We start from the raw sequence: 27,787 nt of genomic DNA, 5'->3' as shown, positions 1-27,787 counted from the left end.
CAGAAGCAAAAGCAGGTGATAATGGAGAACCAGTCATTGAAATTTACCAAAAATACTCATTCAGTCAAGTCTAATGAGTCACAAGAATCATCAGGCAGTGAGAAATCAAGAAGAAAAACTGTATATCAAAGAAAGAAACAAGCTGTACTCACTGGTGATGAAAAGTTCTTGTTAAAACATGGATATGAACCACAAGGTTTCACATGGAAACCTAGAACTGAAGTTAAAGTTGAAGCTGTGACTGATGTAAGAGACTTCTTAGAAACTAAGGACTATGTCTTACAAGAAAAGAGAACTGCCTCAGTTGAGCTTGACGATTCAGCTTCACTTGTCAAGACACCAAGAGAGTGTGGTTATGAAACAGACCATTCAGACAACTTTGAGATCACTCATGAAGATCCTGAACCTACTACACTCACTTCCAAAGCTGCCACTGAAATTGACACTGATAAGTTGCAAGTTGAAGAAGCTTGCATCTCATCACCGAACAAATCAAATTTCTCTTTGTGCAGGAACAGGCCACTCCATTGAATGATATATGGTATATGGATAGTGGTTGTTCTAGGCACATGACTTGTGACAAGAGGTCACTTGTGAATTATGTAGAGAAGTATGAGGGTCCAGTTGCCTTTGGGAGTGATGAAAATGGTGGAAAGATTGTAGGTAAAGGGATATTGACAAATGGGAAGGTGTCTTTTGACAATGTCTTTCATGTTGAGGGACTACAATACAATTTGTTGAGTATATCTCAAATGTGTGATAAGGGTTACAAAGTCAGTTTTGATGATTCTCATTTTTTAATCTTAAAACCTGAATTTGTGATCCCACCTGAAATGATTATGATGATGGCACCAAGAAATGGAAACTTGTATGAGTTGAATATGAAAGATGCTATTTCAAGAGGTGGTGCATGTTTTGTTTCCAAAGCCACTGAAAATGAATCTAAATTGTGGCATAGGAAGTTGTGTCATGTGAACTTGAAGAATATGAATAGACTGGTCAAGGGTGAACATGTGATTGGTTTACCTACAAGAGAATTTAAGTTAGATGATCACTGTGACTCATGTCAGAAGGGAAAACAAAACAAGTCTACTCATAAGACAAAGCTCATCAACTCAATTGATCAACCACTTGAGTTACTTCACATGGATCTTTTTGGTCCTGTGAGTGTGCCAAGTATTGGAAAGAAGAGATATTGTCTGGTGATCATTGATGACTATTCAAGATATACTTGGGTTTATTTCCTAAGTACCAAAGATGAGACTGCTGAGTTGATTAAGGGTTGTGTTACAATGATTGAAAACAAATTAAATAAGAAAGTGAAGATGATGAGAAGTGACAATGGTACTGAGTTCAAGAATGGAGTTATGGAAGATTTTTGTGCTCTGAAAGGAATAATGCAACAATTTTCAGCTCCAAGAACTCCTGAACAAAATGGTGTTGCAGAAAGGAGAAATAGAACACTAATAGAAGCTCCAAGAACCATGTTGGCTGATGCTAACTTACCTGTCACATTCTGGGCTGAAGCAATCAACACTGCTTGTTATGTTCAGAACAGAGTGCTTGTGAACAAAAGGCATGATAAAACTCCTTATGAGATTTTCAACAATAGAAAGCCTTATATCAAGTTTCTCAAGCCCTTTGGCTGCAAATGTTTCTTATTGAACACTAGAGACTATTTGAACAAGTTTCAAACTAAGTCACTAGACTGTTTCTTTGTTGGATATTCTACTCACTCAAAGGCATACAGAGTTTATGTGAAAGATCATATGAGTGTGATAGAGTCATCTGTCATTATTTTTAATGAGAATCAATTCAATACAGTCAGTGGTGCAACATGGCTGTTTGATCATGAAAAATTAATAAAGTCATTCAAGATTTATTCTGAAGACTTTGATGATACATTCTACAAGACCAGTGTACTTGAAGAAGATAAGAAGAAAGAACTGGACTTGGAAGAATTGTGGAAAAAGGTTGCTAGGAAAGAAAAGGAATACACTTTTGTGAATAGCTCCTCAAACAATGACATTGAACAAGATCAGGAAATGACAAGTCAAGATAGTCCTTATGTACAAAATGATCATGTTCATAATGGGAGTGACACAGGCAACAAAACAAATGATGAAGAAGCTGCAACAACAGTAAGATTTCAAGACTTATTTCAAAGTTTGAATCTGGGAAACAATGGTGCATCTACTTCAGGACAAACCAATGATGAAGCACCAGAGTTTCATGATGCAGAAGCTGATTTGATCATTGAAGAACCTGAAATCAATGAAACAAATCTTGACACAAATTTGTCTACAAATATGATAATACAAACTCCTACTGTTGAAAGGAATCATCCTACTGAAAATATCATTGGTGACTTGCATGAAAGAGTAACAAGGAGTCATTCTGAGATAGCTAACATCTGTCTGTACTCTTGCTTTCTATCCCAATTAGAACCAACGAATATTGCTCAAGCTTTAAAAGACAATAGTTGGGTAGAGGCAATGCATGAGGAATTGGCCCAGTTTAGAGATTTACATGTATGGGATCTTGTAGACAAGCCACATGACAGATATGCAATTGGAACCAAATGGGTATTCAGAAACAAAAGGGATGAAAGGGGTTTGGTGATTAAGAACAAAGCAAGACTTGTAGCACTGGGATGTCTTCAAAAGGAAGGGATAGACTTTGAGGAAGTGTTTGCACCAGTTGCAAGACTGGAAGCCATAAGGATTTTTCTTGCATATGCTGCCTCAAAGAACATAAAAGTATTCCAGCTTGATGTAAAATCTACATTCCTTAATGGAAAGATTGATGAAGAAGTGTATGTGGCTCAACCACCAGGTTTTGAGGATCCTATGTATCCAAACATGGTGTATAAGTTAAACAAAGCCCTTTATGGATTGCATCAGGCTCCTAGAGCATGGTATGATGAGTTATCAACTCATTTACTTGAAAATGGCTTCACAAGGGGAGCCATTGACAAGACACTCTTCTACAAAAGACAAGGGTCAGATTTGCTGCTTGTACAAGTCTATGTTGATGATATCATCTTTGGATCTACAGATGAAAATATGTGTTTGGAGTTTGAAGAGGTGATGAAGTCCAAGTACAGCATGAGTTCCATGGGTGAAATGAATTTCTTTCTGGGACTGGAAGTTCAACAAAAGGATGAAGGAATCTTCATTCACCAAGCTAAGTATGTGCAGGACATTTTGAATAAGTTTAACTGTCATGATTACAAGGCTGCCTCAATTCCAATGGACACCAAAGAAAAGATGATAGCTGATGAAAAGGGGGAGTCAGTTGATGAACATGAATACAGAGCCAAGATTGGATCTCTGATGTATCTGACTGCAACAAGACCAGATATCATGTTTGCTGTTTGTGTATGTGCTAGGTTCCAATCAAACCCAAAAGTCTCCCACATGAATGCTGTGAAAAGAATATTCAGATATTTTAAGGGAAGTCCAGACTTAGGGATTTGGTATCCAAAGAACCAATCCTTTGATCTGATTGCATATACAGACAGTGATTATGATGGATGCAATATGAGTAGAAAGTCAACATCAGGAGGATGCCAGTTTTTGGGTGAAAGGCTAGTGTCATGGCAATGCAAGAAACAGACCACAATGTCAATCTCCACTGCAGAAGCTGAATATGTTGCTGCATCTGCCTGCTGTGCACAAGTTCTCTGGATTCAGAATCAGATGCTGGACTATGGTTTGAACTTTCTAAACACCCCTATTCTCATTGATAATACTGCTGCATATTTTACTGTTAAGAATCCTGTGCAACATTTTAAGACTAAGCACATTGAAATCAGACATCACTTCATCAGAGATTGCAGTGAAAAAGGTTTGATTGAAATGCAAAGAGTTGATACAAGTGATAATTTGGCTGATCTATTCACCAAACCACTTGATAGAACCAGGTTCAACTTTCTTTTAAAAGCCTTGGGAATGATCAACTCTGATGAAATCTGATTAAGGATGTGTGCTTAGTTGTGTACCTCTATGTGCTACTTGAATATTTTAGAAGAGGTCACACATGTTGAATATGTTGCTGAATATGTTGCTGAATATGTTCTATGCTATGTGACTTAACTGTTTTCTATGTGTGTCTCTCTATGATAACTGATTATTTTCTTAGAAATTACACATATTGAATATGTTTCAACTAAATGTTGATTGAATATGTTTTGATTATGTCACTGTTTTGAAGTTAACTGATAGGTGGTTAAGTAACTATCTGTGCAATTTGTTTGAAATTGATGACAATTCTTGACTATCTTGTTAACTGATCTGATGTTATGATAAGTAATTTGATCTGTTTAGGTGAGCTTAATTGCTTATATAATGTCATGAGTAATCACATGTTTATGATTACTTGAATATGTTCTTAATCTGATCTTCTGAAGTTGTTAAGATAGAATAGACATTGAATGAGATTACAGTCTATTTTTCTTGATGATGAAAGAATGATTAAGATTTGAGTATGTGATGCAACCGTTTATGTCAAAATGTGTTTTTATGTCAAAATTAAGTGATTCAATGAAATTTATAATGAATTTTGCATAAACACTATATTTTGATCAAAACATGAGCAATTTGATTAATGGTGTTGAGATATGATAAGATTATTCAGTTCAAGCTTTTAAGAAGCTTAAAAGAAGGATTTTTATAGGGAAAGGACTCAAGTAGTTATTTTTGCTGAAAATTATGTCATCTGCCCAGTTGGAGGGATATGCACTTGTGTATGTTTGGTCCTTAAATCTCTATAGATTCAAAGGATAGCCATTGACCTGAAAACTGAATGCATTTGGGGCAATTATGACTTGTTTCTTATTTCTTCACTTAAAACTATGTCAATAACTCTGACTTTGACAGGACATATATTCACATGTATGTTTGGTCCTGTTGACCACCTTTGGTCAAACAGGATAGCCATTAACCTGACAATGAAGAGGTATTGGGGTGATTGAATATTAAACTGTTTGTTTGGGAAATGATAGTACATTGACTACTTAGCTGATCATATGGAATTAATAGGCTAAAAAGGCCTTAGTATAGTCATTAACATGTATGGTTACTTTCCCATGATGATGTAAAATCTATGGTGATATAAACATAATGATAATGCTAATCTTTATGTGGAGATGCATTGTTGTTTTGCATGTCTCAAGAGAGATCTCTCCGAGTGATATGGCAGAAAAGTGATTACCCAGTCATACACAAGCCTGTTGTTATTTGGTCAACCAAAATGAAACAATTTTTATATATGACAAAAAAAATGCTTTAAGAAAATTTGAGAAAATATCAAAAACAAGGGGAAGAATGAATAAATCAACCAAAAGTTGATAAATGTTTTAAATATTTTATCAAACAAGAGGGTTACAACAAGAACTACAAAGATGTTGACAAAATCTGTCTCATCTTGAATGAAAGGCATGTTGCTAACAGTAAGTCCAACGTTCAACCTCTACACATGTTTGAATACCAAAAGTCCAAAAATACAATAAGTTCTGTCATACAAAAACTATTTTTGACCAAATACAGGAGGTTGGAGTCAAATTGGGGTGATCTGGGGAAAGCCAAATAAGCTTTGAGAAGAGATATGAGGCATCAGAGCACAGTGTTGACCATTATGTCATTATGCTCAAATTGAACCTTAATCATATCACCAAAGAGATGAAAATCATGCTAAGTTTATACCTGCTGTTAACCTATCTAAGTTGTCATAATAATGTTGAGAGTGAAGTATTGAGAAAGCTACTTAGTCAATATGATCCCATTCCTGAGATCTTTTCAGTTTATAAAAGAAATTGTTTTGAAGTGAAGTATAACTGAAATTTGATCTCTAAATGCACCATTTGCTCTTAAACTATGTTCTGAAATGATACATAACTTAGAAATGTCTTTGAAAAGTGGTTTAAGTCAAAAAGTGTTGCATTTTACCTAAAATAGGCTGAATGTGTAAGTTCGAGTAAGGTTTGATGATTTATAACCTTCTCGAGCACAAACTGTTTGAATATGTATTTTCGGGTAAGGTTAATAAGGTTTAACCTTTCCGAGTACAAAACAGTTGATTATGTCTGAATATGTAAGTTCGAGTAAGGTTTGATGAGTTATAACCTTCTCGAGCACAAACTGTTTCAATATGTATTTTCGGGTAAGGTTAACCTTTCCGAGTACAAAACAGTTGTGTATGTGTGAACCTATCGGTCAGTTGATAGTTTGATCGAAGCCATGAAGGTACCTTCCTAAAACCAATCGATGAAAGAACATGAAACCATTCTGTTTCAATAGAGGTACGAGAAAGGGTTGGGGGCAATGAAGTAGGTGAAGTGGTTGGATTTTGCGAGCTGTTCCCACCACTGCTGGATGTGATTCCAAGAGCCGAACGAGAATGAATACCACACAGAAAAGTTAAGACCAGGCTCCCTAATGACCTTTGAGCAGGGTCAGGCTCTTGAGATTGTTGGGTATGACCAGCCATATTTGAAATGTTGTCTCGGGTAAGGTTTGACAGTTTTCAACCTTTCCGAGTAAGCTTAGTCATTACTGACTAACTTTATGATTTTCGAGCATACTTTGAAGTGTTTACACTTTTCGGGTAGAGTACACTGTTGAACTCACTTTCCCGAGTAAGCTTGAAGTCTTGAGATGATTATGTGTTGAAATAGCTATCTTTTAACAAGAAATTCTTGTTTCGAGCAAGCTATGCATGTTATATGCTAGTTTCGAGTAAGCTACGCATATTATATGCTGATTGTGTTTCCAAGCAAACTTTGTGAACTTAAGTGAGTACACCGAGTAAGCTTTGAGTGAATATGTTGTTAGGAAAGACTTGTTAATCTTTCCGGGCACTCTAAGATGTTACTGTTTAAGTTTGTCATTTTTGGGGTATGATTTGATATGTTGAGTTCCCTCGATCAAGGGCATACCTGATGATTGAATGTGTCTATCCTAGCAAGCCTAGCAAGCTTAGTGCTAACTTAGGATTTTCGGGCAAGCTCCATGAAATTTTATACTATTGCACACTTAAATGTTTATGTGTTTAATTTCATTCCGAGCATGCTCTGTGATATATGTGTATGATTTCTTTGAAATTACAAATGTTTTCGGGCGAACTTTGTTTTCCGAGCACACTTTATATTTCGGGTACACTTGTGTTCCTTCAATATACTTGGTAATTTTCAAAACTTTAACTTTCCGAGTACACTGTCTGCTAGAATTTCTTTTCGAGCACACTTTGTACTATATGAAAGTTATTCGGGTATACTTTGCATAAGTTTGTTGTCCGAACACACTTTACATTTGAAAGAGTGCTCGAGCACACTATGTATACAAGCATACTTGAATGAATGCGTTGATTGAATATGTAAGTTAGTATGATGAAATTGTTTAGATTCATACTTGAATGAATACGTTGTTTGAATATGTTAGTTAATATGACAAAACGTGATTATGTTGTTTAGGGTTCATGCTAGATGAGTTTTAATTTGAATTTGAGAAATCTTTGTGAGGATCTTAATTGATTCTTAGTGAGAATGTTTATTTGATAACTATATTTGATTATTTGCCTTGTGATTAATTTCTCAAGAAATCAAGTATTTCGGGTAAGCTTTCTTCATTATGTCTTAACTTTAAATTAATTTACTTGATCGAGCATGGTTTAAATAGAGAAGTATTCGGGCAAACTTTATATTCAAAATGAAAATTTTTCGAGTAAAGTTTGACAGAGTAAGGTTTGTTAGTGGAAGTAGACCGAGTAGACTTTGGAAAAATTAATTTTTTGAGTAAGGTCTTATGATCTTAAATGAGATTAAATGTTTTTAATATATCAAGTGGATAACGTTACTGGTTGACAGCTAATAATTCACAAAAGGACAAAAAGCATTTAAAACCCACTTTCAAAAGAGTATAAAAGAGGGACTTAGGCAAATTTTTCAACATTATTTCCCTCTATCTCTCTCCTTCCACTGCAAAACCTCCCTTACTAAGAAAAATAACCGACTTATCAAATTCAAGATTAATCCAAACCCTAATTTTTGTCAGCCTTCTAATTCCGACTCGGTATGCATTAATATTATGTTTTCCGATCACGATTAGATTGTAAGGTGACTTGATTATGTTTTCGAGTACTAACACTCTGTTTATGTGTTTAGGTTATTAATTTGTCGAAGAACAGGTTCTTGAAGATTTCTTTCTTTCTTCTTCATTTTTATAACTTGAAATTGTCTAAAGTATTAAACTTTATGTCTAATTTCACTTTGAATGTGTTTGTTTATGTATTGCAGATATGGCAGATAACGAGCCAAAGTATGTTTTTGAGCCAAAGCACAACATGTGCGCGTTACTACAAGTTACACCAGAGAATGAACCGATGGCTCGGATGATATTATGGATGGCACGGTCAAATATCAGCTTCGCTCTCACTGAAAGCCCAACTATTTACAGAAATCACTCCTTGGATTTCTGGAGATCAGCAGAGCTAATCGAAGATGGTAATGGAAAACGAATAGAGGCAACCGTGGCCAGACAAGAGATTCAGATCACTGAAAGGATGATCAGAAGATGTTTAAGACTGAATGACGATGATCACAATCACATCAGCTGCGATACAAAGCATCTATTGAAGATTTTCAAAGAAACAATGGGGTATCAAGGAAATGTCCATGAGGGACAGTTTCAGAAAGGTCTGTTTCCGATGCTATATAGATTTCTTATTCATCACATTATTCATGGATTTGCTCCGAGGAAGGGATCATGGACTCTGATGAGTCATGATCTAGCAAATGCCACAGTTGGAACTATCTTTGATCTGCCCTTTAACTTTTCCAAGATGATTTTGATGGGCTAGTAGGGAATCTAAAGAAACCAGAGAAAAGGAGATTTTTGCAGTACCCAAGATTCCTACAGATCATATTCAACAGCACCTTACAAGATTTACCAACAATTGGAGACACACATAAACTGCAAGATCCTGATGCTTACAAGAGAATAAAGAACCCATGTGTCTCTAATAACTTTGATGCAAATGTTCCGCTTGAAATTTTACCTTGGTTGTTAAACCATGATCTGGCTGTTATGCCTGTGCCTGAGCTGAGCTCAGAGGAGGAAGAAGGGAGTGATGATGAGAGTGATGAAGGAGACTCTGATGATGATGTTGATGGCAATGACGGTGGAGATGATTTGGAGATGGGAATTATGTCACCTGAACAGGGGGAGCAAAGAGAAGAACCTGAACAACCAATCCCAACACTACCACACTCACCACCACCAACCTCACCACATCAAACACCACCTCAATCCTTTACCTTAGACCAACCTGAAACTTCCACACAACACTCACCACAACCACATACTTCACCACTTATACCTAGCACACAACACGCACAATCCCCATCCATCACTGAACAACCCACTTTTGAACCATTTCCTACATCAAACCCTACAAGTCCACATGATGATATGTTACAAAGAAATGCTGAGTTGATGTTTGAAAATTATGAATTGAGAAAACAAGTTGAGGAGGTTAGAGATGAGAATGTTGATCTGAAAAGAAAGAATGAAGAGCTAACTAGTGAAAATGAAATATTATTGAAAAAGTTAGCTGATGCTGAATTGATGATTCGAACACTGGTGCAGGAGGTTGAGAAGACCTCAGCTGCCCCAAAACAGGGGGAGAATATGGATCAAAATGATGTGACTGATGATGAAAGTGCTGAAAATATTGATGGTTTGAAAATGATTATGAATGATTATGATGTTAGTGATGAAAATGAAGAAGAGGTGTGTGGAGAGGAAACAAATGAAAATGAAAAGTCAAATGATGATGAGAATGTGATTACAGAAGAACTGACTGAGATCATTGATGAAGAACTGACTGTTGAGAATGTAAATGTGAATGCTGATACTGAGGAACTAGAACAAACTGAGCCAAATGATGATCAAGAAGCTAGTTCCAAGAGGGCAGAGCATGATTCTGAATTAGATCAACTGTTCAAAGAAATTGATGAATATGAAACTTCTGATGAAGAAGAAGATGAAGAGCAGTTGAGAAAAATGAAACAAAAAGGTAAACGGATAGCAACAGAGTATGAACCTGCTGTATATGATGAGAAGGATGTATCCTTTGTAGATACTGCTGTTGCTGCTGCTCTTGAAGAGCAAGAAAGAATAATCAAAGAAACTTTGGAGAGGGAGAAAATAGCCCTATCTCTAACTCCAGAAGAAATAGCAGAGCAAGAAAATCTGATCAGACAGGACAACATTGAAAAAGAACTGACTGAAGATGAGGCTGATCAAGAAATTATTGAGGTATTAATTAAGATGAAAAGAGTTGAGGAAGTGGACAACTCCTTGGGCACAGTGGCCAGCATGTTTCAATCTAAAAGTCAAACATCAGAAACTGCTGCTGAACCAACTACTGATATAATTCCTGAAGAAGAAATTGGTGAGTCAATTGCAACTATGACTGCCAAGAAATGGGTTGAACAAGTAAAATAAGACATGAAAAAGAGCCCTACTGGTAACTGGGGAGAAAGAAGATTTGAAAAGACTTATCAAAGAAGAAAGAGATCTGCTGAGCAGACTAATGATGAACCAATCAGGGCAATTCCCTTGCAAACACTGAAACCAGGAGAAAAATTACCAGGGGTCCCTGATGTTAATGTTACTGATGTTAATGTTACTGAACTAGAGCATCCTGCCTCTGATGAACCCAAAATAGATGCCATGATTGATCTATCAGATGATGAGGAGGATGACTCTGAGGAGTCTGATGAAGAGGGTGATGACAACCCTGATCAAGGAGGTGAGAAAGTTGGTACAAGCTCCACTGCTGAGACCCCTCAATCTAAAGAGACTTATATTCATAGGGGCATCACTGAAATTAATGCAGAGGAAGTCTTAAAGAAGGTTGAGAAGAGAAAGAAAAATACTGAGCATTATAAGAACTATTTGAAAGTCAGAGGTTATCCTGAAGCTGCTCTGGAAAAATATACTATGGATCAAATTCAAGATCTCTACAACAGTGAGAAAGAGATAGTTTCACAAAAGTTTGTAAAATAGGATGATAAGGTTGAACTGGAAGAATTAAAGAAGAAATATAATGGTATGTGTGGATATTTGATTGAGAAAGGCATGAAGCCTGAGGTTGTGAGAAATCTGAGCAAAGAGGCAGTATTTGACCAATATTCCAAAAGGAAAGAGAAAGAGTTGAAAAGGGTCTATACTGAGAGCACAATTAAAACTGAACTACCTGATGAGCCTCCAAAGAAGAAAAGAAGAATTCAGACCTTAAGGGAGAAGGAAAAGGAGCAAGTCAAACCTGTTGAAATTCCTATCCCTCAAGATGATGTCAAACCTGAACAAGAAACTGAACCATTCATGCCTTGGGAGAATGAGGAAATGATCAGCATCCTAAGAAACATAATGATAAACAAGAGAGGGATGACTGAAGAAGATTTCAATGTTTTAGAGAAAGAGGATTTGAAGACTCTGTTCTATCTGCAAAAGGATGAGTGGGAAAAGGCATTAAGGGAAGGTTAAAATCCCAGATACTATGCTTATGGCAGATTTGTACCTGCTGGACTAGCAAGAACTCCAGGAATGATCAAAATGTTAATTGAACTGGAGGCAGCAGGACATGACATTGTGGAAATAGCAAACCTTCCTACTGAGATGGTGGAAGCCATATATGTGAAAACATTCAACTTGGGACCTCAGAAGCCCAAGAAATCAATTCCATTCAGACCTCCAATCCATCAAAGATTCCCAAGAGGAAGAGGCCAAGGAGGAAGAGGAGAATTAAGTAGCTCAGTACAACAAAGAACAAGACCACAATCTGGTGTGGATCTACCAAGAGAGCTCTACTATGATTCAGTAACTGATACTCTGAAGGTGATCATGGAAAGTAGGCAGTTGAGGGAAATTATTGTGAGAAGTGACTTCAGAGAATACAATGAAGAGCAACTGAGCAGAATGGAGTCACTTCATCTTTATGATTTCAGGGACAGAAGCAGATCTGCAGGGAGACAAATGAATGACTTATCTAAATACCTGTATGAGCAAGCTGGAAATGGGTTCAGGTTCTTAAAAGACAACATAAGCAGAGGTGCAGCTTCAATGAACAAAGCAAGAAGATCTGCAAAGATAAAGAAGATGGATATTGCTGAAAGAAACTTTAAGATGTATGTCAGAGATGAAGACCCACTGTCCAACATGATTAAGTGTATAAGTTTAAGAAGAAGAATGAAAAGGCCAAACTACACTGTACAGAGAATGGCATCATTGCTCAAGTTTAATACAAGGAAAATGGAGAATATGCATTGATGAATTCTGATGGAAAGGTGCTGGCTGTGATAAAGAGAGATGCAGATCTTGCTTGCTTGCACAATGAAGATCTAGCTGATATTAGAGACTTGGTGATTCCAGAAGGACACACTCACTACCAAGTGCTCAATATCTTCAGAGAAAGAGTAGCATCTGTAATCCAGATGAGAAGACAAGCAGCCTACAATGAAAGGAAAAGACAAAATAGATAGAATAGGTTTTGCTTTGTAATGTCTTCGGACAAACCTTTGATTATGTAATTTTTACTTATGTAATTTGATTATGAAATTTGATGTGTATTTTGCTAAGTGTAAGTAACCATAGAGTGTTTTGGGTCAGCTGAGGTGTTCCAATCTAGGGGGAGATTGTTGGGTCAAGAATTTGACCCAAATGATTTGACCTAAACGAAGAATATGGAAGATTGGAATCTTCTCAACCTCCTCAGAAACTGCTAAGTATTGAATCCGAGCACACCTTGGACCTTCGAGTAAGCTTTTACTTAGCCGAGTACGAGATTTTGCCTTCCGGGCAAGGTTTACTTCAAATAGTCTTCTTAAGTGGATATCCGAGCAAGGTATGCTTTTTAGTGATTTCCGAGTAAGGTTCATTAATTTGGCATATCCGAGTAAGGTTCACTTTGTCAAGCAGGGTTGTTCTTCAAGACCAAGTATTTTACTCTTCCGAGTAAGGTTTGGTCAACCAAGTCCAAGAAGCCAAGTAATTGGAAGACCGGGCAAGGTATTCTTTAATAATTATGGTCCGAGTATACTTGATGAGTTGATGAAATATCTTTAAGTTATATCGAGTAAGGTTCTGCTCAAGTAAGGTATGTACTCCCGAGTACGCCTTATCAATAAGTTATTTAACTGACAATGAGCCGAACAGGATCATAGAAGAACAAAGTTGCTCGTAAGGATTTGTCGAGCAAAGTTTGATAAGTCCAAGAAGATTGAAGTCTACTCGGTGATTATTTTACTTGGTAAAATATTCTTTAAGTAAAGTCTACCCGGAAACTGATTCCGAGTACACTTCTATGTTTACCAAGTCTGAAGGAAGGCCGAGTACACTGCGTACCCGGAGACTGAAGTTTAATGAAAAGCCTACCCGAAAGACTTGTTTTACACTTAGTATATTTTTGAATATGTAAATTGAATATGTACTATCGGATAGGGTTTCTAGAAGCCTGTCTTAGGTTGGCAGGCCTATAAATAGAATAATTAGGGCACGCCGCCAGAGACAGAGAAGACGAGAGAGAGCACAATACGGATAAGACCGACACATTAATTAAGAGAATATTTTGTGTGTGACGGCTGTCCTAGGATTCCTTATAAACCCTAATCGATTATCCTTTTGTATGATTAACGTTATATAAATGGAAATCTTTTGAGTGAATCCTTCGTGTGTCTTCGTATTTTGAATATTCATTGCAACCGTATGTTTGTTATTGATTCCGCCTTTAACAAACGATCATCTTTCTAAACATAGTAACCCGTCATTAACTCGCTTGTCAACACGATTAATTTTGTGTGAGTTATGACATGATTGATTAATATCCGATCCGAAACGACCTGACAGCACATTCACAGAAATAGCATGATGGATTCTTCATCGCTTGAGAAACGTGATAATACTTCCAAACATCGCCCATCCTAAGAAATCGTTATTTAAGAATGCATATATGTTGTGCTTCTTATTATACGGTAACTCAATGACTTGAGCTTCTCCTGCTGGTTGAGCTGCTTGCGGTTCTTGGACCACCTCAGCCTCTTGAACAATAGGCTGCTCTTATTCAAGAGCACCAACATACTAGCTCACTCGTTCCCGAATCTCAATCGTTTTATCAAAATTCGTAACCTAAAATTATCATCCAACTAATTCCGACTTGATAAGCATCAAATGATAATTTTCAGACATTCGTTGTATGGAATTAGGAATTTAATTTCATATTCACTAGCATCTCTATTTTCTGTGTAGGTTTATAATTTTTCGAGGAACATGTTCTTAAAGAAAATCTTTTATTTCTTCCTAAAATATATCAAAGTTGTGCCATTTATGACTAATCTTCACTTTGAATGTGTTTTTGTTCGTAATTGTGTAGACATGAATTATCCTTTCGAGAAGAAGAACAACATGTGCGCTTTACTCCAAGTGACCGGTGATAATGGACCTGCTGAACTAACGATATGGTGGTTGCAACGGTCAAATCTCATATTTTCATTAACAGAAAGCCCAGTCATATATAGAAATCTCAACTAGATTTATGGCACTTGGCACAGTTGATTGATGAAGGTGGTAGGCGTATAGAGGCTACATTAGCAAGGCACGAGATTGTGATTACTGAACAACTAATAAGGGCCATTATGTAGTTACATGATAATGTGGAGGCCCCAATTCATTTCTCTGCCAATCGTTTATTTTAGAATATTCCAGGAAACTATGGGCTATCAGGGTGATGTCCACGAAGGACAGTTCAAAAAGGGCATGTTCCCTAATCTATATCAATTATTGATTCATCACATATTACAGGGTTTTACACCCAGAAAGGGTTCGTGGAACCTGATAAGCAGGGATATTGATAATGCCACAGTGGCTGTTGTCTACAACCAGCCATTCAACTTTTAACGAATGATATTCGAAGGCTTGGCTTCAAATTTGAGAAAAGATGATAAAGACAAATTCTTGGTTTATCCGAGATTCCTGCAGATCATGTTTAATTTGTTGATACCTGATTTGCCAACCATGGGCACAACACATATATTTCAAGATCCTAACACTTACTAGAGGATACCACGGTTGGCAGCCACCGGCAACTTTAACCCAGAAATATATGTAAGAAGGTATGAGTAAATGGAAAGGAAGGACTAGACCCATAGAATATCTAAGAGGATAAGGACCAGACCCTTATAACCTCTGAGAGGATAGGGACCATACCCTTATAATAACTAAGAGTATAGGGACGATACCCTTATAATATCTGAGAGGTTACAGGGCGAAAGACTCTATAAAACGTATAATTAAATATGTAAAGTAAGATAAGATACGAAAGTATGAAAGAAGAAAAGTAAGAAGGTAAGAATGAAGATATATACTTATGTATGTATAAAAGAAAGTAAAGTCTGAATGTATGAAGTATGTGAATGTAATGTATGTTGCTTGATTAACTAAAACTCACTTGGCGTAGCTGACTTTTAGTATGCACGCAGGTAAATAGATTAAAGCAGCTTGCTTGAGGGAGACACATGACATGATCTGAAGAGGCTGGCATCTGAAGAAGAACTGTCTTGATTTTTTATTACTACGTTTTATGTTATGTTTAAAGACAACATTTGAATGTTTTGTATGAAATTGTTGACTTTTATTATTCCGCAAAACGTTTTTATTTAATTATTATATATAGAACTGTGTTTACGAATAAATCCAACGCCAACGTAGGGCACCGTGACCGGGGCCTTCAAATAATGTCCCAGAAAAATTAAAAGAATGCGTAGAAGACATGAATATGATTCAAAATTGGAGTTTGGAAGGCTTGAATGAATAATATATTTTTCACTATAATTAGTGTAGATTTACGATGAAAATGGTTATAATTATTTATTTTTTTATATTTAATAAAAGTCTTAGTTACAATTGTTGTTAGTCATTTCAAACCGGTTAGACACGTTCCAACAAAGTTAAACGTGTGTAAAATAATTTAACCGAGTGTTTCGGTTTTGGTCGGACAATTTGACAAAATATCAAATTGGTTCCAACGTGTTAATATTATGGTCTTGGAGTTATAAAGATAAAAAAAATATGTTATGCATGTTAAAAGATTAAAATTTTCCAAACTTGACCGAAACTACAACATAAGCAAACCAGGTTCATTTTTTACGAACTAACGAATACATGACATCATATGGCATCACATAGAAACTATCTTGCATATACCCAAGGAAAGGCCACGAAAATAATAAGAAAAAGTATTGAACTTTGAAATTTGACTTTTGAAAGTCAAACTAGCAAGAATAAACAATTAGAGAGAATAACTTCAATTTTTTATGAACTGTGTTGTGAGAAAAATGAATGCAACGGAATATATCAATATGTATATTTATAGGTGAATTCTAAAGAAGATATTTCAATAGAATCAATCGGTCTATGTAAATAAATGGGGTTGAATAGCCATGAATATGATGAATTCCTCATAATTAACAACTTCTAACTATAAGTTCAAACAAAACATTAAGGAATTGAATTTGTTGGAATGAGAAAAGACTTAAGGAAAATTGAAATCTTCTCAACCTCTTTGGAAAATGGCTAAGTATGGAAACCTAGCGCACTTAGGGCTCCAAACAAGCTTAAACATAGTCAAGCAAGGTATTTTGCTCTTCGAACAAAGTTACCTTCTGGAATTCTTCTTATGTGTTAGTTCAAGCAAACTACACGTCACAAGCAAGGTTGTTCTTCAAGTCAAGCAAGATTAGTTTCAGAGCAAAATCCTAACTAAAGCCAGCTAAAACCATGTATTTTGGTGGATCAAGCAAGGTTTATTTATAATAAACAGTGGTCCTAGCAAGCTTGAAGGAAGTTGATGGAGAAGTTAATTAAGGACTTCTAACGAGCAAGGTTCAACCCTGAGCAAGCTACAGTGTTACCAACACACTTGGAATTGTTCAAATAAGTTAAGTAACAAAAGGTTGAAGGGATCTCTGAAGAACAACTTTTCTCGTAGGATATATATTGAGCAAAGTTTGGTATTATCGGGAAGATTGAAGGCAGCTTGATGAAAATTTTTCTAACGAAAATATTCTAAGTAAAGCTTACTAGGAGAACTGTTCCCCGACAGACTTAATGGTTACCAGGTCTGCTTGCTAAAGGCAAAACCTGCAAAGCTTGCTCGAAGACCTGTTTACATTTAGAATGTTTGTCGTTCTCTCTGATCACACAATCACTCACTATTAATGTCGCAACCCACACAATAATGTGTGGACAAGAGGGTTAACGACTTGCTATTTCGAGTAAGAATAAATGTTTGTTAACGGCAGAATCACTAACACACAAGATTGTTGCTTAAAGATTGTAAAATATAACAGACACAGATATTAACTCAAAAGATTTTCATTTATAAAAAGATTCATACAAATGCAAATCAATTAGGGTTTCTGTAAGGAATAAATATCCGTACAATTCTTAGGACAGCTGTCACACTCAATTCAGGAATGTTCAGTAGGTCTAAAAAGTGTAAAGCCTGATCCGTGGTAGGTGTGCACTAAAATATTCTATTTATAGGCCTGGCACCACCTGACAGCTGTCCTTATTTCTGGAAAACCTAATGATTGATACATAATCATAAAAACATATTAAAAAAGATTCTAAGTGTAAAACTGGTCTTCAGGTAGACTTTGTGTCTTTTGTCTTCTTCGAGCAGACCTGGTAATCTAAAAGTGTGCTGGAAAACAGTTCTCCAGGTAGACTTTACTTAGAGTATTTTCCTTTGAAAATACTCACCTAGCAGACTTCAGTCTTCCGGACCATTGCAAACTTTGCTTGATATGACCCTACGAGCAAACTGTTCTTCATGAATCCATTCAACTCTTTGTTAATGAATAACTTATTATGCAAACCAAAGTGTGCTGGTAACACTGTTTGACTTGTGCTGGTAGCACTGTAGCTTACTCGGAGTTGAACCTTGGTAGAATATTTCTTGAATACCTTTCCTCAAGCATGCTCAGATTACTGTTTATTAAACAAACCTTGCTAGATCTTCCAAAGTACTTGGCTTCAATAGCTTAGTTTAGTCAAGATTTTGCTAGTGGGCAAACCATGCTCGACTTGAAGAACACCTTTGCTAGACAAAGTGAACCCTGCTCGGATTATCACTTAGGAAGACTTCAAGAAGATGACTTTGTCCGGAAGGCAAATTACCTTGCTAGGCTTAAGTAGAAGCTTGCTCGGATGTCGCAATGTGCCCGATGTCCATACTTAGCCCTTTCTCGAGAGGTTGAGGATATTCTAATCTTCCTTAAAGCATTTTCTTATCCCAACAATCTCCCCTAGATTGTAACACCTCTGCTGCACCAAAATACTGTAAGGTTACATACACTTAGTTGAAAATACGCACCAAATTTTCAAATTCAAAGTTACATAGCAAAGTCAAAATATTACAAAATTAAAATTCTGTCTTGTGGACATTACAAATAAAAAACCTAAACTAAAACATAGTCTTCATCTTCTTGAGCTGTAGGCTGCTTGTCGACTTTCCATTCTCACTGATCCTTTCCTTTTCTTAAATATAAACAGTTGTTGTTGATGAGGATGATTGACAGGGATTGTCCGGTTCATTATGTCAGGTCCTCTTCATGTAGAAAGGATAGATCTGCATCAGCTTTGGTGATACCTAATGACAGCTAGAGTTGGGTAGTGGGGAAACTTCCTCGCGGAAAACATACTGCTCGGTCAAACCTGGGTACCAACTCCAGTTACCGTTGCTCTCGTGTGCGACTCCAAGTGGGCAGATTTTCGGTGGACAATGCCTCTTTTGTGTGGGGGCTGCTAGTGCTGGACTTGCTCGAGGTGGTGTTGGTTTGGAAATCTACGGTTCCTTTCCTAGGGCGTGGGACACCGGGTTGGATGATGATGAAGGTGTTGACATCCCTACAGAATAGGTCACGTTTGGTTTATGGGTGTACAAGTGAATGAGGAAAAAGAAATAAAGAAAATTAATAAAAAATATTATATATATATATATGTATTTCGTAAGATCATAACTATTGGGTAATTGAGGTTATAGTCTAGTATGAATGCAATTCTAGTTCTCTATAACCAATAGCTCTGATACTAATCTGTCACATCCTCAAAATCCATTAACGGAGTTTTACAGTTACAGGGTGTGAACTGACAGGATCGTAGTCATTAGTTATATCAAACATCATTACTAAAGTTTTGAAAACAAGCAAAACATACAAGTCTGAAATAAATGCGGAAGCATAAACAGTAATGTAAATTGTTGTGTCGACAAAGGACGAATTAAACCAACAGTTGATATGATAAATTTAAAAGCAATCTAAAACATATGATATTTGTGCATGCATGTCCTAAACTGCGCGCCCGCCTCGACTACCTGAGATAAACATACTAAAAGTGTCAACACAGGATTGGTGAGTTCACAGGTTTAATTAAATAATCGTTGCGTTTTAGCGTTACCAGATTTAGTTGTTCAAATATATATCAATAGGTAGCTAACCTATCAAGCAAGTATTACTAAGTGTTCGACACCGAAGCTGACTGATTATACGTTTGCCTAGCCACCATGTTAACCACGACCATGGCAATGTGTTAGCCAAAAATGCACCCAATCGACCTACAGTCGTGTTTAGAGTCAGATTGAGTTTATCAAACCCAGTAGTACTACTCAACACTGACTCTCTATCATCCAATATTAACCAGTTCGATTGTTTCTGAAGGACTTAGTTGGTTTGTTGCCACTTAGTCTTACAAGTGATATATACATAATAAACAAAAATATACAGCGTTTGGAGTATGTTATATCCCCCTAATAAAATGTTAAAAGGTAAAAGTTGCTGTGAAACTCACTGTTTTTGAAGTTACTGAAGTCCGAGAAAAGCGTGCGTATAGGAAATCTTCACTAGTGCGCTAAAACAAAAATGAGATTTCTAAGTGTTTTGAACTATGAGTAAGTCTCTAGACACGACACATAAAAGGTATGCATGAGGTATGTTCGTGTTATATTTGTGAAACAAGTGCGACACAACAATACGTTGGTGATAAGTTACGGATGTGATCAGGTATGGTATTTAATTTCATTACGATATATTTTTGGTACATCATCAATAACAAGGTCACATATGTCAAACAAAACTCAAACATCGATCGAGCAATCGACTTTACATATTCCAACAAGAATTCAGCACGCCAAGATTACTTCATTTCACTATTCATAACATGCAGATAAATCACCGAAATTTTACCATAGAAGCATACATGAGTTAGGTTTCGGGAAATATTTTTATTATATTTTTAGCATGTACGGTTTTATTACAAGAATTAAATCAACACAGTAGGTACACAACAGTCATTATCATGCGCAACAAAGGTTCTCGACTAGACCCATTACATGGTTAATTCAATTAATGCAAGACCAATTGGGTTAGATTCTAAATTCAATTTATTAACTTCCAGAGGTGGAACCAATTCAATTGGTCTTGTCATTTGTATATATGCTATTAACAATTCAGTCTATAAAAAGGCTTCCCGAATCAGAACTACCCAACCAATTTATAAATTCATAAACAGTGACTTCCACGTGTCCAAAAGTTACAAACTTGGATTCCCTGGAAACTAGACTCGACATACTAAATCAAAGAGTTAATAACAACTTCAGATTATGTCATTAACACAAACTTACAGTCAAATATAAACGGATTTTCAGTCCAATCAGCATGCTGTTTTCATCTAAATACACTACTAAACAAGTTTTTCTATCATAATCCATGCAATAACCCTACTAGAAACATAATACATCAAACATGTTCTTCAATTTCACTTTTCATGCATATCTAGGGTTTACATAAAACTACAATTTCAAACAAACATCCAATTGACAATCAATTACAACATAACTAGTAATCAATTTACTTGTGTTTATCAACAAATGCACCAATAACCCCTAACTCATCATCATTCATCAATTTTGAGATTTAGGGTTTTATTAACACAATTAAATGATGCAACTAATTCAATAGAAAGGCTAGAGAGGGTGTTAATTACCTAGTTAGTACCTTGGATTCTTCAATTAAGCTTGAAAACAACTTGTATGTGTGTGTGTGTGTGTGTGTGGTGTTCGGCCGTGAATGGTGAAGGGAGGGGGTGGCAGCCGTGGAAGGGGTGGGGGGATTAGGGTTTCGAGAATATGTTGTTTAAATATTTAATCATGTTACAATTAACCCCCTAACCTTCTAGTTAAACTAATTCTAGCAGAATCTAGTTTATTTCATCCATGATATATACACGTGCAGGTACATAGACACATATAAACATATATTATTACAACATATACGTATTATACCAGGTACTTTTTCATATTAATTATTGTTTGTTCACCAACGGTTTGAGTTGACTCGTATGCGTTTCGGTAAAACTCCAAATGACTTTTTGTGTAATAATAACACATTTAATTTAAACCCTAATTAAATGCAATGAGGAATGCTCTAACTGGAATGACATAGTTCATGTGAACTTGAGTTTGAATTAACGGAGTTAGAGTTAACGGAGTTAAACTGAAATTGACGAGTGTCTGAATATTGTTCCTCTTTGAATAGGTACAAAACCTTTCTCAAAGTTGTCCATCTTGAACATTTTCAAGATTTGGTCAATGTATGCACTTTGATTCAAATCTATCAACCGCCTTGATCCATCCCTATAGATCCTTAATTCTAGAATATAGGCGGCCTTACCAAGATCCCAGATGGAAAAACAATTTCCAAGCCAGGCTTTTACACCTTCCATGGTTGGAATGTCATTTCCAAAAAGTAGTATGTCATCGATATATAATACCAAAAGGGTAATGATGCTCCCACTATCTTTCTTATACACACAAGCTTCATCAGCATTTTTGATGAATCCAAAATTCTAAATTTCATCATCAAAACTGTGATTCCAACATCTAAATGCTTGTTTCAATCCATAGATTATCTTCTTTAACTTGCATACTTTATTAGAATGTTGTGGATCGACAAAACCTTCAGGCTGAACCATATAGACATCTTCTTCAAGATGTCCATTTAGAAAAGCGGTTTTGATATCCATTTGCCATATCTCATAGTCATAATATGAGGCTACGGCAAACAATATCCTAATAGACATTAGCATCGTAACAGGCGAAAAAGTTTCATCATAATCAATCCTTTTAGTTTGGGTAAAAATTTTTGCTACAAGTCTAGCTTTAAAAGTTATCCAAGTTTCCATGCATATCAATTTTCTTCTTGAAAACCCACTTACTTCAAACCAGTTAGGAATTAAGAGGTGGAACAACCAAGTCCCATACTTAGGTTGTCATGCTTGGATTACATCTCAACGTTCATGGCTTCAAGCCATTTATCACAATCAGATTGTGTTATTGCATCATGGTATGTGGTGGGTTCATCCGAATCGACCACATAACATCCATCCATGAAAAATCCACATCTTTCAGGTGGGGTGCTAATTCTACCAGATTTGCGAACGTTTCGTGTGTCTTGATCAACCATTTGATCACTCTCAACAACCTCTTGTTGATTGCTAGTATCAACCAAATGTGTATCGCCTTGTGGTTCTCGATCCTCCTTGAGTTCCACAGTTTTACTAGTTACTTCCATAAGGAACTTAGTTTCCAAGAACTCAGCCTTTCGAACAATAAACACCTTTTGCTCGTTTGGATAGTAGAAATAATATCCAATAGAATCTTTGGGATATCCTACAAAGATACACTTAGTGGATCGACTTTCAATCCCATACCTTTAAATATGATAATGATGGAACCCTTCCATGCCATATTTTAAAAGGTGTCCTATCCACTTTCTTGGTTGGTGCCATATTTAGAATACGGGATGCAGAGATTAATGCAAAACCCCAAAATGATAGAGGTAATGTGCTTCTAGCCATCATGGATCGAACCATATCTAGTAGAGTTTGATTCCTCCTTTTGGACACACCATTATGTTGTGGTGTTCCAGGTGGAGTAAGTTGTGAGATAATTCCACAACTCCTAAGATGATCTAGAAAAGCATCATTGAGGTATTCACCTCCTCTATCGGAACGAAGTGCTTTGATTGTTTTATTGAGTTGATGTTATACATCATTTTGGAATACTTTGAACATTTCAATGGCTTCATCTTTGTGTCTTAACAAGAGCACATGCCCATAGCGACAATAGTCGTCGAAAAAGGAATGAAGTATCTTTCACCATTCCTTGTCATTGGTTTAAAATGACCACATACAACCGAATGCATGATACCTAATAATTCTTTCGCCATTTCATTAGTTCCACTAAATGGCTCCTTGGTCATCTTTCCCAATAAAAAAGATTCACACTTATCAAATGAATCATCATTTGATTCCAAAAGACCATTCTATTGAAGTGTATGAATGTGATCCTTGTTTATGTGACCAAGGCGACAATGCCAAAGAAAAGTCTTAACCAAATCCAATTTGAGTCTTTTAGTGCTAGATTGGTACAACGAGTTATAAATGGATGTATTATCATGAACTAATTCATAAATGCCATTAGACGGCATTGCTTTAAAATAAAAGACATCATTCATGAAAACATAAATATCATTGTTTAGAAACTTTAAATCATAACCAAATTGTCTAAACAAAGAAACGGAGAAAATATCCTTAGTCAAACTAGGAGCATACAAAATGTTTCTCAAAATAAATTCCAAACCATTTGGGAGCTTCAAAACATAATCTCCTCATGCTTGGACGTCAACCTTTGCTCCATTTCCCATGAAGAGACTTATATCTCCTTTCTTGTAATCACTTCTTCTTTTGAACTCCTGCAAAGAATTGTAAATATGAGTTCCACATCCGGTATCCAATACCTATGTGTTAGAAGAAATAATATTAAGATCAATATGGATCATGAAAGTTGTACATCAGGTTTGCCCTGCATCTCTCTTAGCTTTCAACCCCATAAGATAGGTTGGACGATTTCTCATTCAATGCCATATCTCTCCCCAACCAAAGCACGGATCCTCAGGGCTAACCTTTTGGTCCTTCGGTTTGGGTTCCGCTTTTGCCTTTCCCTTGAAACTTCCCTTGACTTGCCCTTTATCACTAGCAAACTTTGCTTTGGGTTCCGGGTGATGCCTCTTCTTCAAGCCACCTTCATTGATCATCAGAACGGGTAAAACCTTTATACCCATTCCGGCTTTCGGTCCCGAATAATCACTCAGTATTCAATAACAATGTCATAACCCACACATAATGTGTCGACAAGAAGGTTAATGACGGATTGCTAAATAAGGAAAGATTCTTGTTTGTTAACGGCGGAATCAGAATCAAACAAGATTTGTTGCTAAGAGGTTAATAATGGTACCAGACACGAACAATAACTCAAAAGATTTCCATTTATATAAACTGATTCATACAAATGATAATCGATTAGGGTTTCTTGTCAGAATGTATATTCAATGAGAATCTAGGACAGCCGTCACACTCAATCAGGAATATTCGTTCTTATCTGAAAAGTGTAAAGGCTAATCCGTATTCCGTCTCTCCTGAAGGCGCGCCCTAAAATATTTTATTTATAGGCCTGCCACCTCCTGACAGCTGTCATTCCTTCTAGAAACCCTAATGATCAACACATATTCAAATTACATATTCAAAAACTATTCTATGTGTAAAAACAGGTCTTCTGGGAAGACTTTGTGTCACTTGTCTTTTCCGAGTATGCTCGGTGCCTTTGGTCCTAGAGTAAACCTGGTAACCTTCAAGTGTGTTCGGGAACAGTTCCCGGGTAGACTTTACTTTCACAAAGCAGACTTCAGTCTTCTTGACCATATCCAACTTTGCCTGATATGATCCAACGAGCAGACTTGTTCTTCTAATGGTCCTATCAACTCCTTGCTAGTAAATAGCTTATTTGAAAAGCAATGTGTGCTTGATGACACTTTAGCTTGCCTGAGTTGAACCTTGCCCGATGTGTCCTTAGGATAATTCTTAACTTTCATCAAGCATGCTCGGACCATTGTTTATTAAAGAATACTTTGCTAGATCTTCCAAGTACTTGGCTTCAAAAGCTTGGTGAGACCAAGGGTTTGCTAGGAAGAAAATTGTGCTCGGCCATGAAGAACGACCCTGCTTGACATAGTGAACCCTGCTCGGATATTCACTAAAGAAGATTTCTAGAAGATAACTCTGCCCGATAGGAAAAATATTGTGCCCGGCTAAGTAAAACCCTTCTAGGATGTCCAAGTGTGCTCGGTTTCATACTTAGGGATTTCTAAGGAGGTTGAGAAGAGTCCAATCTTCCTTATACATTTGTTAGGTCAAATATTTGACTCAACAATCTCCCCCCTAGATTGGAAAACCTCAGCTGTCCCAAAACACTGAGTCAAAATACATATTCAAATCAAAATCAAACTTTTACATATCAAAAGTTAAACTATTACATATTAAAAAATCTGTCCTTAGACATTAAAAATCAAAGCCTATTCTAAAGATCTTCATCTTCTTCTTGCATCATAGGCTGCTTGTCTTTGATTGACTATTACAGTTCCTGCCCTTTGTCGAAAGATAGAAAGGATCTGGTAACGAGTGTGACTCTCAGGAATGTCCATATCCCTTATATCTCTGAGATCTTCATTATGCAGATAGGTCAGGTCTTCATCCCTTTTGATTATGCCCAAGTTAATCCCATCTGAATTATGAAGAATATAGTGTCCAGTAGTTTCCTTTTACTCAATTTTAAAAATGATGCCATTCTTCTAGACACTGTAGTATGGGCGTGTCATTCTTCTTTCAAGGCTTATACATGTGTTCATATTAGATAGTGGGTTTTTGTCTTTGACTTTCAACTGAAAATTCAATTCAGCACTACTTATCTTTTTCAATTTTGTTGCTCTTCTTGTTCTATCATGTTTTGTCAACTTCCACTTTTTCTTTTCTTTAAAAAATGGGAATCCCTTTTCAACTTCATCCCTCAAGTACTTTGAAAGTTCATTTTGCTGTCTCCCAGCCAACTTATTTGTGTCATGTTAGTCATATAGATCAAGTGTGGCCATTTTCTCCAATTGCTCTTGTGTGTATTCAGCAAAATCATCTCTCAAAATGATGTCTCTCAATTGTCTACTTTCCATAATCACTTTCAGAGACTGAGAGACTGAGTTATAGAATAGAGTTTTTGGAAGATCCACATGTGATTGTGGTCTTGTTGTTCTTTTGTGATCCGGCTCTACTTGACTCACCTCTGTGTGTTGATGTATGTTTCCCTGATGCAGAAGGCCTAGTTGGGATAGACTTCATTGGTTGGCTAAGCCTTGTTATTGCAAAAGCTTTCATAAACATTGACTCAATCAGTTCACCTGGATAGTAGATTAGATTTGCAAAGTTTTCGCCTACATCTTCTACAAGTCTTGTAATCATTTTAGCCATCCTTGGATCGTTTAACAACCCTGTAGGCACAAACCTTCCTACAACAAAACTCCTTGGATTTTCACCTTCCAAAAGAACTTTTTCCCATTCAGCTTTTTGCAAGTAGAATAGTTCTTTCAGTTGATGTTTATCAAGTGCATTAAAGGAGTTCACATCCATCCCCTTCTGATTTACCATTACCCCTCTCAAAATCTCAATCATTTCTTCATTTTCCCATGGAACTATAGGTTGATCTATTGGCTCAGGTTTCACTTCCTCTGGGATTGGGGTATTATCAGTCTTCTTTTCAAACTGATCTTTCAATTTTTCTCTCAATGTTCTTATTCTTCTTTTCTTTGCAGGTGGTTCATCTTGATCTCCCCTTTCTTGTACAATGGATGGCTCAGGTTGCACCCTCTTTTATTTTTCTTTTCTTTTCAAGTTGTTTTAAATTGACCCAACTGTAGCTTTATCCAAGCTTTCAACCATATCATGTAACATCCTAAATTTTAATTATAAATAAAGAAAGTTATGTTTAGTGATTTCACGTTGTTAATTATTTAATGTCGAGTAAGGAGGGAGTTGGGCTTAGATTGCGTAAGATGGGTTAAATGAGAATGGGCCTCGGGTCCGTGGGCTTAGAGGGATATAAATATCCCATCCCAAACACAATCTTTCATTTCCACCTTCTTTCTTCACACACTCAAAACACACACATACTAACCGATCAAGATTTGAAGCCGAGACCCGAGATTTTGTTGATAGATCTGAGTTGGTAAGGTAAGAACAAATCCACCAAAGCTTATATTACTGAAAATGGTTAGGATTTGATGGGTTAACCGAACCCGAAACCCAAACTGCCCAAATCAGACCCCTAAAACGTCGATTTTAGGCCGATTTGATGGTTGGGATTTGTAGGCACCGATCATACGATTCCGTGGGTACCAAAATCGAGTTATTTGGCTAAGAAACGAAGGAGTTATGGGCAAACAGATCTGCAGCGCGATAACTTCGCCTGCAAGATTAAGTTCGCCTGATGAACTTCGCCTTCAAGCGTAACTTCGCCTTCAAGCGTAACTTCGCCTAAGGTTTAACTTCGCCTGAAGCCAAGTTCGCCTAAGGTTTAACTTCGCCTGAAGCCAAGTTCGCCTAAGGTTTAACTTCGCCTGAAGCCAAGTTCGCCTAAGGTTTAACTTCGCCTGAAGCCAAGTTCGCCCGAGGTTTAACTTCGCCTGAAGTGAAGTTCGTTTAGAAAATAAATTAAAAACCTAATGGAAAATGTGTTAAGGCAGTTATCGAAAATAAAATTGAAGAAGAGACTCACGCAAGCTCCAATCCTTACT

The sequence above is a fragment of the Bidens hawaiensis genome, unplaced genomic scaffold, assembly GCF_021521415.1.
Source record: "Bidens hawaiensis isolate Kalapana, Puna unplaced genomic scaffold, B.hawaiensis_p1.1 tig00001093_1, whole genome shotgun sequence".
Taxonomy (NCBI): Eukaryota; Viridiplantae; Streptophyta; class Magnoliopsida; order Asterales; family Asteraceae; genus Bidens; species Bidens hawaiensis.
This window is presented reverse-complemented; position numbering follows the sequence as displayed.